This window comes from Meriones unguiculatus, chromosome 3, assembly GCF_030254825.1.
Source record: "Meriones unguiculatus strain TT.TT164.6M chromosome 3, Bangor_MerUng_6.1, whole genome shotgun sequence".
Lineage (NCBI taxonomy): Eukaryota > Metazoa > Chordata > Mammalia > Rodentia > Muridae > Meriones > Meriones unguiculatus.
Genome location: NC_083351.1, coordinates 56,693,758 through 56,708,162, shown reverse-complemented (window position 1 = coordinate 56,708,162; position 14,405 = coordinate 56,693,758). Strand labels below are relative to the sequence as shown.

Here is a 14,405-nt window from a genome sequence, read left to right as displayed (position 1 = left end):
TTCAGAAGCTGCTTCCCAGGCAGTGTCCCTGGTGACCATCAAATCTCAAGTATGGCTCCCAGGACTGCAGCAAGAAACTGGCACTCTGCAGAGCAGGGTACTCACTAATGGCCCCAGCAGTTGTGGCTGGTACCGGCAGATCAGTTCTAGGGTACTGGAGTATGAATGGGGGTGACCAACCATTCTGTTTTTCCTCAGACCATCTGAAGTTTAGCATCAAAATCCTGCATCCTGGGACACTCCCAGGTTCCAAGCAAACAGGGAGTTGGCCTTCCCAGTGGGAATATGAGCAGCAACTAAAGATCTCAAAATAAGGAAGAAATGCTCAGAATATCAAGGCTCTCACGCAAATCCCTCACACAGCAGTCAGCATCTACACCTGAAAATATTCGACCACATGTGATTCTCCAAATTGACCTTGAGGAACACTCTTTCCCTTAGACAGTTGTAAAGTATAATTTCAAAATGCTCCCAGCAGAGAAATATTGGCTGTAAAGACATAAAGAAAGTTTTGAATGTCTAGACTAGATGCTTCCGTATTCCAATATTATGAATACATTGGCTCTGTGAAATCATAAATATTTAATTTCATGCCTAATTAACTCTTTATAAGGAAAAAAGGATTTCAACTTGAAAATCTAAATAGCTATTTGCTTTCTGAAGTTGTAAGTTTTGCGAATTTCTTTTTTGTGGTAAGAGAGAAAGTATGAGGAAGGAAACATCTGTTAAGAACCAGCTCAGGTGGTCCTGTATCTACATTTAATCTTCACTCAGGTCACAAGGATCAAGTATTTCTGGGTATGTTTGGTAGATGAGGAAACTGAGGCATCAAGAGGATAAGTGAGACAAGAAAATACTGCTGGTCAGTGTTCTGGTTTCCTTCTGCTGCTGCAATGAAAAATGCTCTAACCGAAATGCTCTAATTTTGGGGAGAAATGTGATTATTTCATCTTAGAGTTATAGTCTATCACGGAGGGAAGTCAGGGCAGGCACTCAAGCAGAATCCTGAATTTGGAGCCAGAGAGGAATGCTGCTTACTGACTCTCTCAGGATCGTGCTTACTTAGCTTTGCTTATGCGGATCAGGACATCTGCTCAGGGAATGGTGCCGCCCACAGTGGGCTGGGCTCCCCTGCATCAACTAACAATCAAGACAAGCCCCTCCCTTCTCCCCTCCCCCACCCACAGATGTGTCCATGGGCCAATCTGATTTGGACAATCCCTCAGTTGCAACTCCCTTCTCAGGTTGTCTCTAGGCCAGGTACGCCCTCTAGGTAGACACGATTGCTTCAACCACAAACCAGGCGGGTAGGCCTGCACACCATGTTCTTTACGTCACACTTTAAAATTTTGAGATTTTCACCAAATTGCTCAAAAGCAATTACCCACACTTACCCCCAACCCTGTAACTGCTCTAAGATCCACCTCCATCACGACCCACCCAACTTCGTGTCCTCTTCTTTTTTCCACCCATGAAGTCCAATCTGGTTTGTCCACGTATTCATGGCTCTGTGGCCTTACACTCAAACGCAGTCACTCGCTCGGTGGCAACACTCTTAAAGAAAACTGCCTGTCCCTCTCCCAGCGCAGTGAGTCGGCGTGTGCAGCCGCCCTGCTGTGGCCGGAAGGCAGTCTCTTGTAGTCATTTCCTGCCGTTGGCTCCTACAGTCTTCCTGTTCCCGTTTCCACAAAGATGGCTGAAGAGGATCCCTGGGGGAGGAGAGGAGCAGTATGCATATGTCCTTTAGGGCTGGGCATCCGCAATCTATTATTGCCTGCTGTGCTTCTTACCTTCAGGCCTTTTCAGTCGGGTCGTCTTGTGCCTCTGGTTAAGGGAGAGCGGCCTGAAGAGCTGGCGAGACGAAAGCCTTGGTGTCAGGAAGGCTGATCTCACCGTCTCGCGTGATTGCCCCTTCAGAGGTACAGCTTGGCGAAAAGCTAGCGCGCAGACACTGACACACGGCCTACCAAAACACCACCGTATCCCTATTTACTCCATCCATTTACGTTCAGCCGTCACAAACTGTAGCCGTAGCTGCTGTAATACAAGATTGCTATTTTAGAACTGTAAATTAAAAGCACTCTGAACTAGGAAGTCTAGGGTATAATTATTATGATTACAGAGATAAATTTAATACCACCTAATTTTACTCTGTTTACTGTGTTTTAATTAACTTCCGCCCTTTATCTTCCATTAATAAATTAAGTTTTATTTTTATTTTTTTCTACTAATTCAAATATTTTGGTTTTTATCTTCTGAACAAAGTAAGAATACTTGAATGTAAGTACTCCAATGACTCTCTCTAGATATTTTGTTTGTCCTCCCAAGTAAGATATCAGAATTCAAATATTTCAAAAAACATATACAATCAAAACGTATTTATGTATTGCATGATCGCCATTCTCGATTCACTGCTCTTCTCTAGTGTATCCATTCTCCCTGGATTCAGCTTCCTTCTCTCTATTTAATCCCCTAGTAGTGCTTTGTAGGGGGTTGAGATGAATATCTCTTTTAAGCCTTCTCTGAAATGTCTTTATTTCACTGTGACTCTTGAATGACACTTTAGCTGGCACAATGTTCTACACCTCAGTTGGCTGAAGCTAGTTTCCCATAAACTTCCTGCTTCCATTGCTGACTTTGTGAAATCTATAGTCATTTAAATTGGGTTTCCTTGAGTCTCTCCATTACAAGTGACTTTCTGTCTTTTTCCTTGCTGTTATTTTTAAAATTTTATCTTAGTAGTCTATAATTTCTCAAGGATGTGTTCAGATAAAGTATTTCATTTTACTTAGCCTTGGTGTGATTTTTTGGGATTTTAGCCCATCTTTTGTCTATCCTCAGTCTCATCTCTTTACATGCTTCCTGTCTTACCGCCTCTGTTTCTAGTTCCTGAAATGCTGCTAAATAAACCTCTAATGATATGTTCCAAATTTTCAAACACTCTCCAATTTCCCACATATTTTTTATGCTATGTATTTGTGTCAACTTGACACCAAAGAGGAAGGAAGGAACCTCACCTGAGGAAATGCCTCCATGAAATTCAGCTATAAGACATTTTCTCAATTAGTGATCAACAGAGGAGGACCCAGCCCATTGGGGTGCTGCCATCTCTGGGCTGGTGGTCCTAGGTTCTATAAGAAAGCAGGATAAGCAAGCCAGGGAAAGCAAGCCAGTAAGCAGCACCCCTCCATGGCCTCTGCATCAGCTCCTGCCTCCAGGACCCTTCCCTGTTTTGAGTTCCCGTCCTGATCTTCTTTGGTGATGAACAGCAATGTGGAAATGTAAGCTGAGTAAACCCTTTCCTGCTGTTTGGTCATGGTGATCATTGCATCAATAGAAAGCCTAAGACATGCTGTGTCCTGGCTACTTTACTCAAGTACCTCTCCTGGCCTCTAACTTTCCCTTAAAAGTTAGACTCAGTCTCCAAATGGGTTCCTAGTAAGGGGAGCAAGGGCTGTCTCTGGCATGAACTCAGTGACAGGCTCTCTGATTACGGCCCCCATGGGGGGTGCAACCTTGCCAGGCCACAGAGGAAGATGATGCAGCCAGTCCTGATGACACCTGATAGGCTAGGGTCAAAAAAAGGGGAGGAGGACCTCCCCTCTCAGTATATTAGGGGAGGGGCATAGCGGGAGAAGAGGGAGGGAGCGTGGGATTGGGAGGAGACAAGGGAACATTACACAGCTGGGATACAAATTGAATAAACTGTAATAAATGAAAATAATAATAAAAAAGAAAATAATAAAAATTTTTTAAAAAGAAAAAAATTCCAGAAACAAAAACTTAGTCCTTGACACTGAAAAATATGTGGCATCTTCTTTTACTTATTTATGTGTGTGTATGTGTGTGTGTGTGTGCGTGTTTCTCTTTCCATGGGAAATCTGCATAACTTTCTGTAGTTACACTTGCTAAGTGCATCAAAGGAATCACCAACCATTTTTAGATTAATTTCCTGGATCGGTAGCTCCTGGATGATAGAATATAAATCTAACTCTCAAACTTACATGTTGTACAACATAGGAGTTTAATTCTTTTTTATCTAGTACCTAGGCACAGAAAGTGCCTGCAGGTTTTGGCTTTGTTGGTGTTTGTTCTTAAACCATCCTTCTATCATTTCTTATGTCTTTGATAAACAAACATCCTTTTGAGAATTGTGCATTTATGAGAAATCTCAGTCTCATTTTCCTAATTCATGGATGCTGAAGGGCTTATGTCCAGCAAGTCCTGAAGCTCAGGCTCCTCGGTTATCCTTACACACATACACACACACACACACACACACACACACACACACACACACACACCAAGGCTGTATTGAAGAGGATTGAAGCCTAGACACAACTCCTACCCCAGAAACATGAGACAGAAGAAATGAGAGATGCCTTAGAGTTACATCAAAGCTTTATTTATTCAGTCCAAGTGATGACTGAGGGCAAGACACAGTTTTCCCCCCTTAGTTCATATCCTGAGAAATCAACTCAGAATACTAACCTTGCACAACTGTTGCAATTTAGGGAATGAATAAAATAACTTGTAAATACCTAGCAGGTAGTGGACACTCAATAATTTTAACCTTCCCCCTCCAAATGGTCATGTGTGTGGCCACACTACCAATTAGAGGAAATGTTAAAGAGAAACTTCAGTAGCTCATCAGGGAACAGAATTAGCATGGCCTTTAGAAATCTGGATTCTTAGGGATCCAACTGAGATAAAAGCCAATAAAGATTCAGACGCAGACTTGTCCCTCATCTAGCATGAGGGTGCCCCAGCCTTCGAGTCTCTGATCATAGGATGTTTCTGACATAGGTTGTTACCACTGTCTTCATAGGATATGGATAAGAACATCTGGAGTCTGGTCTTATGGAGGAGAAATGACTTCTTCATAGAAATCCATGCGTAGCTATAAAGTGTTTGCAGAGTCATAGCCTCTATTCTTGCAGCTGTTACTGAGTGAAGGGAGACAGCAGAGTGAAAACAACTATTTCCCAAGTCATCCCTTCATGGTGACTATGCTACTATTCCACTCAGATGAACACAGTGAAAATGACCGTCCTACCAAAAGCAATCTACAGATTCAGTGCAATTCCCATCTAAATACCAACACAATTCTTTACAGACCTTGAAAGAACAATTCTCAATTTCATGTGGAAAAACAGAAAACCAGCAGCTAAAACAATTCTATACAACCAAAGATCTTTCGGAGGTATCTCCATCTCTGATCTCAAGAGCTATTGTAGAGCAACAGTAATAAAAGCTTCATGGTACATGGAAATAGACTGGTGGATCAATGGAGTTGAATTGAAGACCCAGAAATTAAAGCACACACTTATGTATACTTGATTTTTGACAAAGAAGCCAAAACCATATAATGGAAAAAAGATAGCATCTTCAGCAAATGGTGCTAGTCTAACTGGGTGTCTACATGCAGAAAAATGCAAAGAGAGCTATAGCTATCATTCTGCACAAGACTAAAGTCCAAGCGGATCAAAGACAGCAACATAAAACCAGGCACATTAAATCTACTAGAAGAAAGAGTAGGGAAGAGCCTTGAACTCATTGACACAGGAGACAATTTCCTGAACAGAACACCAACATCCTAGGCCCTAAGATCAACAATTAATACATGTATTAATTAAATTATTAATAAATACATGTTGAAGATATAAAGACGTTTTTGTTTTAATACCAGGTGTGGGGTGTGGGACTGATTCAGACCGTCCACAGCAGCAAACTATTTGCCTCCTGCGGGCTCTGAGAGGGGCTCTTTGACAGCTACAGATAGTTTAAATCTGAGGACTCTGGAGAGAGAATAAATGCCAGAGCAGAGACAGTGTTGGAGTGTTAGGCCCAGCAAGAGCCTAAATATAAGAAGGTATGAAGAGAACTCAGGAAACTAATCATCCATCGATGCAAAAACGCAAGAGACTCTTCTTGACCATTGTGCAATGGGGTCACCCCTGCTGGTTAGCTAGGAGTGGCACCGAGAGACAAAGACCTTGGGTTTTTAAAAGACACAAGGCAGGAATCTCCTGGCGTTGCCTTCTTGGCGAGTTAGGGTTGGATGAAGTGTTTAACTTTTAGAATAATTGGTCAGTTCTGGTCACCCTTAAGTCCAGTCAGCCCTGTCGTAAATATCTGATCTTCAAGTCAGTTTGGAATTTCCTGCCATCCACAGTTAAATGTGGGAGGGTGATTAACTCATCCCATATCTGTTCTGAGGAGTGGGGGTTACAGGCTTTGGATCAAAGGTCAGGAGAAGGATTGGGGCCATTTGGCCCAGATTCCAAACAAAGCCCATCTCACCGGCACCAGCTGGCGATTTTTTCTCCATTTAGTAGAGATCTCTGCTTGTTCTCTTTCTTATCTCTGCCCTCACAGATGGCTAATGTCAGGAACTTTTACATTCCTCGGTTCTCTGGAGAAGCACTAAGAGGCTTTAATTAACATGGGCCTAAAACTTGCAAATATAAGTTATAAGGCAATTAAAAGAAATATAGGTTACAAAGTTAGTCTGATTCTTTCAGGAGAGCTCCAGAAAGAAGAAGCTTGCTGCTGCTTCCCCCTGCGGCTCCTGGTTGCTGTTGACCCAGTGAGACAAGAAGTTGGAGATCTCCTGAAATGAAGATTGAACTGGCTCCAAGGAAACTGACAAGTTTAACCAGCAGGAAGCAGCTAAGAGAACTATGTCCCTCTCCCACTACCCCTTTCTCTCTCCTATCTGGTGTTGGGATTTTGGAAGGGACTGGGGTTGAACATGGAGAGATATTTAAAAATGTTAAATAATAAAAAATAAAAGGGCTTTTAAAAAGTATGCCACCCTCTTTGATCACCTTCCCCTGAGGGGGGAGCAGCCTTACCAGGCCACAGAGGAAGGAAGACAATGCAGCCAGTCCTGATGAGACCTGATAGACCAGGATCAGAAGGAAGCAGAGGAAGACCTCCCCTATCAGTGGACTTGGGGAGAGGCATGCATAGAGAAGGAGGAGGAAGGGTAGGACTGGGAGGGGAGGAGGGTGGGGTCCCCAGGGGGATACAAAGTGAATAAAGTGTAATTAATAAAAATTTTTAAAAAATTAAAAAAATAGTCAAGACAAGGGGGACATGAGTATAGATTTAGAAAGAAAATTGGCATAGATGACAAAGTGCAGGGACACCTACATGCTTTCCTTGTACTACTCTTTCTATTTTATGTATGTTTGAGATGTTTGTAATAAAAATGCTTAGAAAATTTTAATTGAGAAAAAAGAAGTATGTCAACAGGGGACCAGGGCACTCTGAGGAAACACTGGGTCTAAGAAAGACCAGAACGAACTCCAACCCCTGTAGCTCCATGCCTGAGGCCAGAAGGCTTAGACAGCTCTGCATTTTGGGCTTTCCTGTCTACAGCACCCTCTTGAGCTGGTTCTGCTCCCTGTCTGCAGCTCTCCTTGGCAGACACGCCAATGTCCTGTCCTATTTGACATCTTAGAATCTTTACTTCCAGAGTCTCATGCGATGGTCTCCCGGGTCTTCCATGCAGGGACACTCCTGACCACACACACCTGGCATTAGGGACACTCTGTAGCCATGGGGGAAGATGCCACAACCTCTTTACTTGTGTATCTTTCAGGATTCTAAAGCCAGAACCATGTGGACAATACTTCCAATACTTACTGGAAATCCACCAGTAAGGGAAAGAAGGGCCAGCCACTGAATGGTTTTCTGTCATTTAAGCAGACGCAGCTCCTTCCTCACCTAAACAAACAAGCTATAAAGCATCCTGGAAACCACCCTGCCGCACGCCCTCTCTGCTGAGGGTGATGGCAGCTCCAGTGAGGGTGGACAGGATTGGAGACAGGAAGGACCTATTCTGTGTCCTTAGTGGGTCCTGCCTATGTTCACAGAGGATTACTTGTATGTGTGCCCTTAGCACGTAGCTGAAGAAAAATTAATTTATACAACAGAAAGCAATGGCATAGCAATGTTGAGGCCATACAGAGGATGTTTGCTAAAAACCTTGTGTTAGTGGTCCATGTCTTCCAACAGACAAGGCTTATAGCTGTTCTTCTGAAGCTCCACATGAGTGGTTAGATTCAGAGAAACTGCTGTTTTCACGTTTTTCAGTCACAGGACACGGTGAGGAAAATGACAGTAAGCTAAAATATCTACTTTTTCCTTGTTACTTATTAGAATAAAACCCATTATCATCCAGTGGCAAAAGTAAAAGTTCTGTCATTGCAGTAAAAAAGCTGTCTTTAAGTATATTCACAAATACGTCTAGCTGTGCTCTCGTGAAAGAATTTACCAAGACAGGCAACTTGCTGATTCCAATTCATAAACCTTACAAAACAAAGAAAAATTCTATAAGAGAAAACAGGGAAATTTTGCTTTAACATTGATAGGAGAAAGTCCTTCCTGTAAGCAAGACACAAGTGAATAAATTTATTTTCTGTGAGCATTAATTCCATTACAATGAACTTACCCTATGGAATGAACTATATCTATGCATGTTGAGGTGTCTGTATCTCCATAAGCCTATACAAAGAAAATATTCAAAATAAACTGCATGGCTCTGAGCAGAGGACAATAATGGAACATCTTCATACGCTATCAGCTAAAAAGGAAAAGGTAGCACAGAGGACTCTATCCTTGATAGATTTAAGACAAGAAATTCTGCATAGAATAGAGAGCAGACTCTTACTATGACTGCTCTACCAAATTAAACTCTTACTTCCTTAAGCGTCAGGCATTTGGTCACAGCAAGGCAAAAGTGGCTGATAGAGTACATATTCGGTGCCATTCTGGCAATGCAGACATCAAATTGGTAGACTCGGCCTGGAGAGGGTACAGAGCGAGTGATACATTCTTCACACGCTGCAAACCCTGCTACGCCACATACATGCTTTCTAGCCAGGTGAGCTAATCCTAGGAAAAGTCTTCTAAGAATTTTGAGAAGAGCCACGTAGAGGTGAGAGGAGAGAAGGGCTGTAACGGGCCCGTGGGCTGCTTGGAGACAGTGCATTGTGCATCATGCTGAAGATAAGTCCCAGGCCTCTGGGGTGGGGGAAGGGTGTAAGATGTTCTTTCCAAATGGGGGACAGTGAGGTGGCACAGGGCGGTTACAGCATGGACTTCACATGCAATCTTTCTCACATCATTTGCTTGATAATGGAATCATAGTGGTCCACTGGGATAATGCCTCTTCCCTGTGGCATCACAATGCTACGTTTTTACATGGCAACGTATTTTAGTGTCCACAGATAGATGGTCACATGACAAGGTCCCACTGTGACAACGCAGTGTTTTCTTGTGCATTACAGTGCAGCACTGTGGTATCACAGTGGGCCACAGTGCTGCAGCTTTGTGAGATCACAGTCCCCTAATAGCTTACAGCGCTGCACGGTGCCAATGCGATACACAGCTCCACTGTGACATCAAAGTGCTACATTGTGACATCAAAATGCCCCATCGTCACTTACCAGTCTGCATTCTACAGTGATACCACAATGGTCCAATGTGACATCAAAATTCTCCACTGTGCTAACACGATGCTCCACTCTGAGAAAAATCTTGTTCCCATCTGTGCCAACCCAATGCTCTACTTTTTGAGAAGTCCTCAGTGATGCCATCACAGTGGTGCCCGACGACATCGCAATGCTTCAGTTTTACGTGCTAATGCTTTTTAGCCATTGCCATTACGAATTGTGGTACAATGACAGCACCGTCGCATCTGTGTCTTCCTGCCCCAAGATAGGCCCCTGGAAAAACCTGCGGTCGAGATTAAGTAAGAGGAGCTACAGAGGTGGCTCACTGGTTAGGAGCCTGTACTGCTCTGTCAGAGGACTGGAGCTCCATTCCCACCACCCACTACTAACCTCCTGTAATTCCAGCTCTGGGGCGGTCTGACCTGACTGTGAGGGCACCTGCCTTCCCATGCCATTCTGCCCTCCACCACACATGCACACACATAATTAAAAATAATGAAAAATAAACTTCAAAGAGGATGTTAGGATTTGCATCTGTGACCAGATAAAATTTCTCCTCGTGGGCCATGCTCAACACACTTTCTCATTCAAACACAGAATGGCCACTTGAGATACTGTGAAAAATACGAGACATCTTTCACTGCACTTACTGATTTGTTGGAGGGGGTGGGAAAGCGATGCCCCTCCACCCCTGCTCCAGGAATCCCTTTTCAACATTTTATTGTCTTGCATTCACAGCCATAGTTAAAATTTTCCTTCTTGTTTTCATTCATGTGTTACCTTCAAGTACACAATTTCCATTTTTTTTTCTTTTCTTTTTTTTTAAACTCTTAAGTTTTATTTAAATAACCTCCAGTGAGAACACAGCAGACCAATCAACCACTTCCTCAACCACAGTTCACCTCACAGGGACGTGTGCAGACTGCCTCTCCTTGGAGGCGGCCTTGGCCTTGGCCTCGGCCCCGAGCGGCTCCTGGAGGACCATCCACAGTGGATCGGGGGTTCTTGATAGTCTCACCCACAGACACAATCAGGCGCGCAGCCTCAGAGGCCGCTGTGAAGGCGTTGATGCCCACCGTGACTGGCTCCCACACAAAGGCCTGGAGGTCGTTGGCGATGTCTTGGCTCTTGATGTCTGCCCCATGCCACCTGCCTCCCTGGGCGTGTTGAGCGCGCAGCTTGTTGAGGATGTTTGTGGCGTCAAAGCCGGCGCTGCCACATACACATAACTGTCGAGGAATAATCTCCAGGGCCTTAGCATATGCCCCCGTCAGCAGCTGCTGTTTCCCTGGAATGGGCCGTGAGTAATCGCGCAGGTATTTGGAGAACTCATCTCGATGGCTCCACCACCAGCCACCCCAGAGTCATTCTTGATGGCCCTCCTCACAATCATGATGAAGAAATTGTACCTCTCGCCTCTGATTTGGGTCTCTTCAAACACCTGGCAGGTGCCCAGCACATCTGGAATCAGAGCATTCACACTGGTCTGGGTTGAGCCTCCACAGGCCATCATTGTCCTCTTTCGATCCTCCTCAGGTACACGGCCAGCACAGAACATGTCCCTATCAGCAAAGTACTGTGTGGCCACATCCCCAATAGGGAGTTTTTTGTTTTTCAAAAATAAAAATAAATAAATAAAAACAAATAAATAAAAATAAATAAATAAAAAAGCTGGGATACAAAGTAAATAACCTGTGATTAATATAAAAAAATAATAAAATAAAAGAAGAGAGAACCACTGCTTTAGGCATCCAAAAAGAAAAAAAAATGAGCTTACCTGGGATAACCCCACACAGACATTCGTCACTCCTCGGCTAGATTCTCTTCCTGAGGGACAATCAGATTCACGTAGGATGAGGTGACTAAAGGAAAATGGACCTTTCTGGGGCAGTTGCCTCATGACAAAGGTCCTATGCATTCCTTAGCTTTGCTCTCCTTCGTTCAGTCCATGAGTTTCAATTTCCCCAGGCTCCCACACTGGGCCCTCTATCTGAACACTGGATCTCCTTCACCTAGCTAACTCCATTCAGTCATTAGCTCACCTGACATCGCCTCCAGGAAGGCTCCCATGGCTTTCCTAGCAACTCTGCCATAGTGGATCACACTGATTAATTAATACCTTTTGTGCCTCTGCTGTCATTGAACAGCGATTTTGAGGTTCAGGACCACTGTCTCGTCCACTCTTCCGTCCTCAGCAGCTAGCATGGCGTCTGTTCCCTAAAATGTAGGTGACAAGTGTTGATTGGGTGCTTGAAGATGTCCATGCTTACCAGGAGCAGCTCGGGCAAGCTTCAGGTACTTCTGTGTGCACAAGAATACTCTCAGACATTTGCCTTTTCAGCTTTAAATTGAGGCTATGGTTCAGATCCAAGGCCAGACATTGGTTTCACAGTGGGAACTCTCTAATTCCATTTTTGTGGAAACCTGACGATACATTGAGAGTCAATCGATAGAAAATGATTAGATAAAATATGCAGCATTCATTTTTCAGAATATCTTTCGGATCCTGGGGGAGGAAAGTAACCACATGCTTAGGCATGGAGGATGCTTGAAGATGCCCACGATACGTTAAGGGCTGTGAAGCAGTGTGGTGGTGGGAAAGGCGTGCTACAGAAAACAACAATAATAATATTTTTTGTAAAACAGCAACAAAGAACTGAAAAGAAACAAACGGCACAAACCTCATATAGAATTATTTAAGTTTGTGGACCTGCGAATAAGAATAAAATTGGTGTGAAAGGATGTCTGTTACATTGTCAAATGTGGTTATCTCTGCAGACTGGAATTGGAGAAGAGGAAATGATGAACTTTAAACACATTGTATGGCATTTTATACAGCATTTGCTATATAAAAATGAATCTGCAGTGTACGTGCAGTGATTAAATCAAGCATTTATACTGACATCACCATAGATACCGGGATTTGGGAGGACCCTGTATTGGCATGCGCTGTGAACTTGATGATAAGAATTGCCTGGAGGTTTGTTGGAACTTGTTGCCATGCCTTAGGGTTTCTAATTCAGCTGGGCAGGGGCAGGGCCAGCCTTTAAGCACATCTGGTAGGCCCTCCTGGTCTATGGACCTCACTTTGACTAGCCTTGGTGTATCACCAGCCTCCCTGAAGAAATATCAGAGGACGCTGCAAGAGCATCTGGGAATGGCTGAGCATCACACCATGTTCAAGAGATGCTTAGATGCCATCAGCGGTGCGGAGAAAGCCTTCATTCTAGTCGGTGGCACACACCTCCTCCTCAGTGCTGACTTCCACAGCACAAACCCTCCTGTGGGCTTGGGCTATCAGCAGTACGGCCCTGCTGTTGGCTATTGGTGTGCTGAGCCTCCCTGTATCTTTCATCCCACACTCACATATTCCCAGTTTCTTTCCGGCTGGGTGCTTGGAAGGAGGCTTTGCTTTCATCAGAATTGGAAGCTCTGAAAACACACTCATTGATGGCCACCACTGGGATCCATTTGGCTAGAGAGACAGCATCTGCTCTGGCCGAGAGGCTGTTGAAGCTGGGCGTGATGAAAGCAGTTCTCTGCCATATGGGTCAGCTTTTACCTGCATAGGTGACTTGCTTTGTGGGCGCCTGATAGAGTCATCAAAATTGAAGACCCAGAATTGGGGTAGAAGCTATCTGGAATGTCATGGAAGAAGCCAAGGGGCAGACCAGATTAGTGAGGACAAATGGAACAGAGCCTGGGCTCTCAGCCTCTTGATGTGGCTGAACAGCTGTGAAGCATCTGGCTCAGGCTATAGGTTTGTCATTAAACATGATTTTGAATCACAGCTCTGTCACTGCCCAGGTGAGTGATCTACAAGTAGATGGTGGTGAATGTCATGTGTGATCCTGACCATTTAACACAAGCCTCTGCTTTCCATCTGTTAAAAACCAGGCAAGTGTCTGTTTCTGGGGATTACAACAGCATTAAAAGATAGAGGAAAGGACATGGACTTATATGTAGGGACAGGAAGAGGGTTCAGTACGTTAAGACACTTGCTGCCAATCTTGACAACTTGAGTTCAGCCCTGGTCCCACACAGTGAAAAGAAAGTGAGGTGGAACTTTTCCTTGAAGACTGAGTTTTGCCATCTGATGTTTTGCTGCAAGCTGAGCACATGCTGTTTTGCCCAGGTTGGCTTGTGAGAAGGCACGTGATATTTTGTGAGTTCTCACATGCGAGGGGCATGAATTTGGCCAGCTGAGAACATTCGTGGGTGGACTCTGAGGAGAGGAGATATTCAGAGGCCCACTCACAGGAGACATCACTTTTTGGATCGACATTACTATGCTGATCTTTGTGCTTCGACATTTGACTTCACAGAGAGAGATGTTCCAGAGAACTTCACTGGGCAATCCAACTGAGCCTTGCGGCTTTGGCTGACTTGTCCCAATCTTATGAATCCTGTTGCTGCTTGGTGTTGGCCTTTGGACTGGGCTGCTGGTATCCTGACAACTGAGTTTGGTAATCCCCTAAAGACCAATCAACCCTAATCAGGAGGAAGTAGATAAAAGAGGTCTACAGCCTCTTTTTCCTACTAATTTTCCCTACTAATCTCCTACCTAAGGTTGCAAGGGGTTAGAAGGGAGGTAAAGGTGCTTAAGAACCCTAAATAAAATAGGTTTGGTGAAAAATCTAAACCTACAGGAAAGAACCAACTTTAACAAGTTCTCTGACCTCCACACACCCATACATCATGACTTGTTTCACCACACACACACACACACACACAAAACAAATTGTAAGACCTGGGGTCTCACAGCTCAGGAGTTCAATCGCGCCCTTCCCAGAAACTCCCCCAGACCAAGACTCGTTGCAAAAGCAAGAGGTTTATTAACCATTGTACAACGAGGTCACCCCTGCTGGTCAGCAAAGAGTGGCACCGGGAGACAAAGGCTTTTAGGTTTTTAAAAGAAAAATTGTGGGAAATTTGAAGTTG

At 44.1% G+C, this 14,405-nt stretch overlaps 1 pseudogene; it reads right to left on the bottom strand.

Moving 5' to 3' along the window:
- Positions 1-10,351: 10,351 nt before the first annotated feature.
- On the bottom strand, positions 10,352-11,070 carry LOC110545167 (T-complex protein 1 subunit eta-like; annotated as a pseudogene).
- Between the last annotated feature and the right edge of the window lie 3,335 nt (positions 11,071-14,405).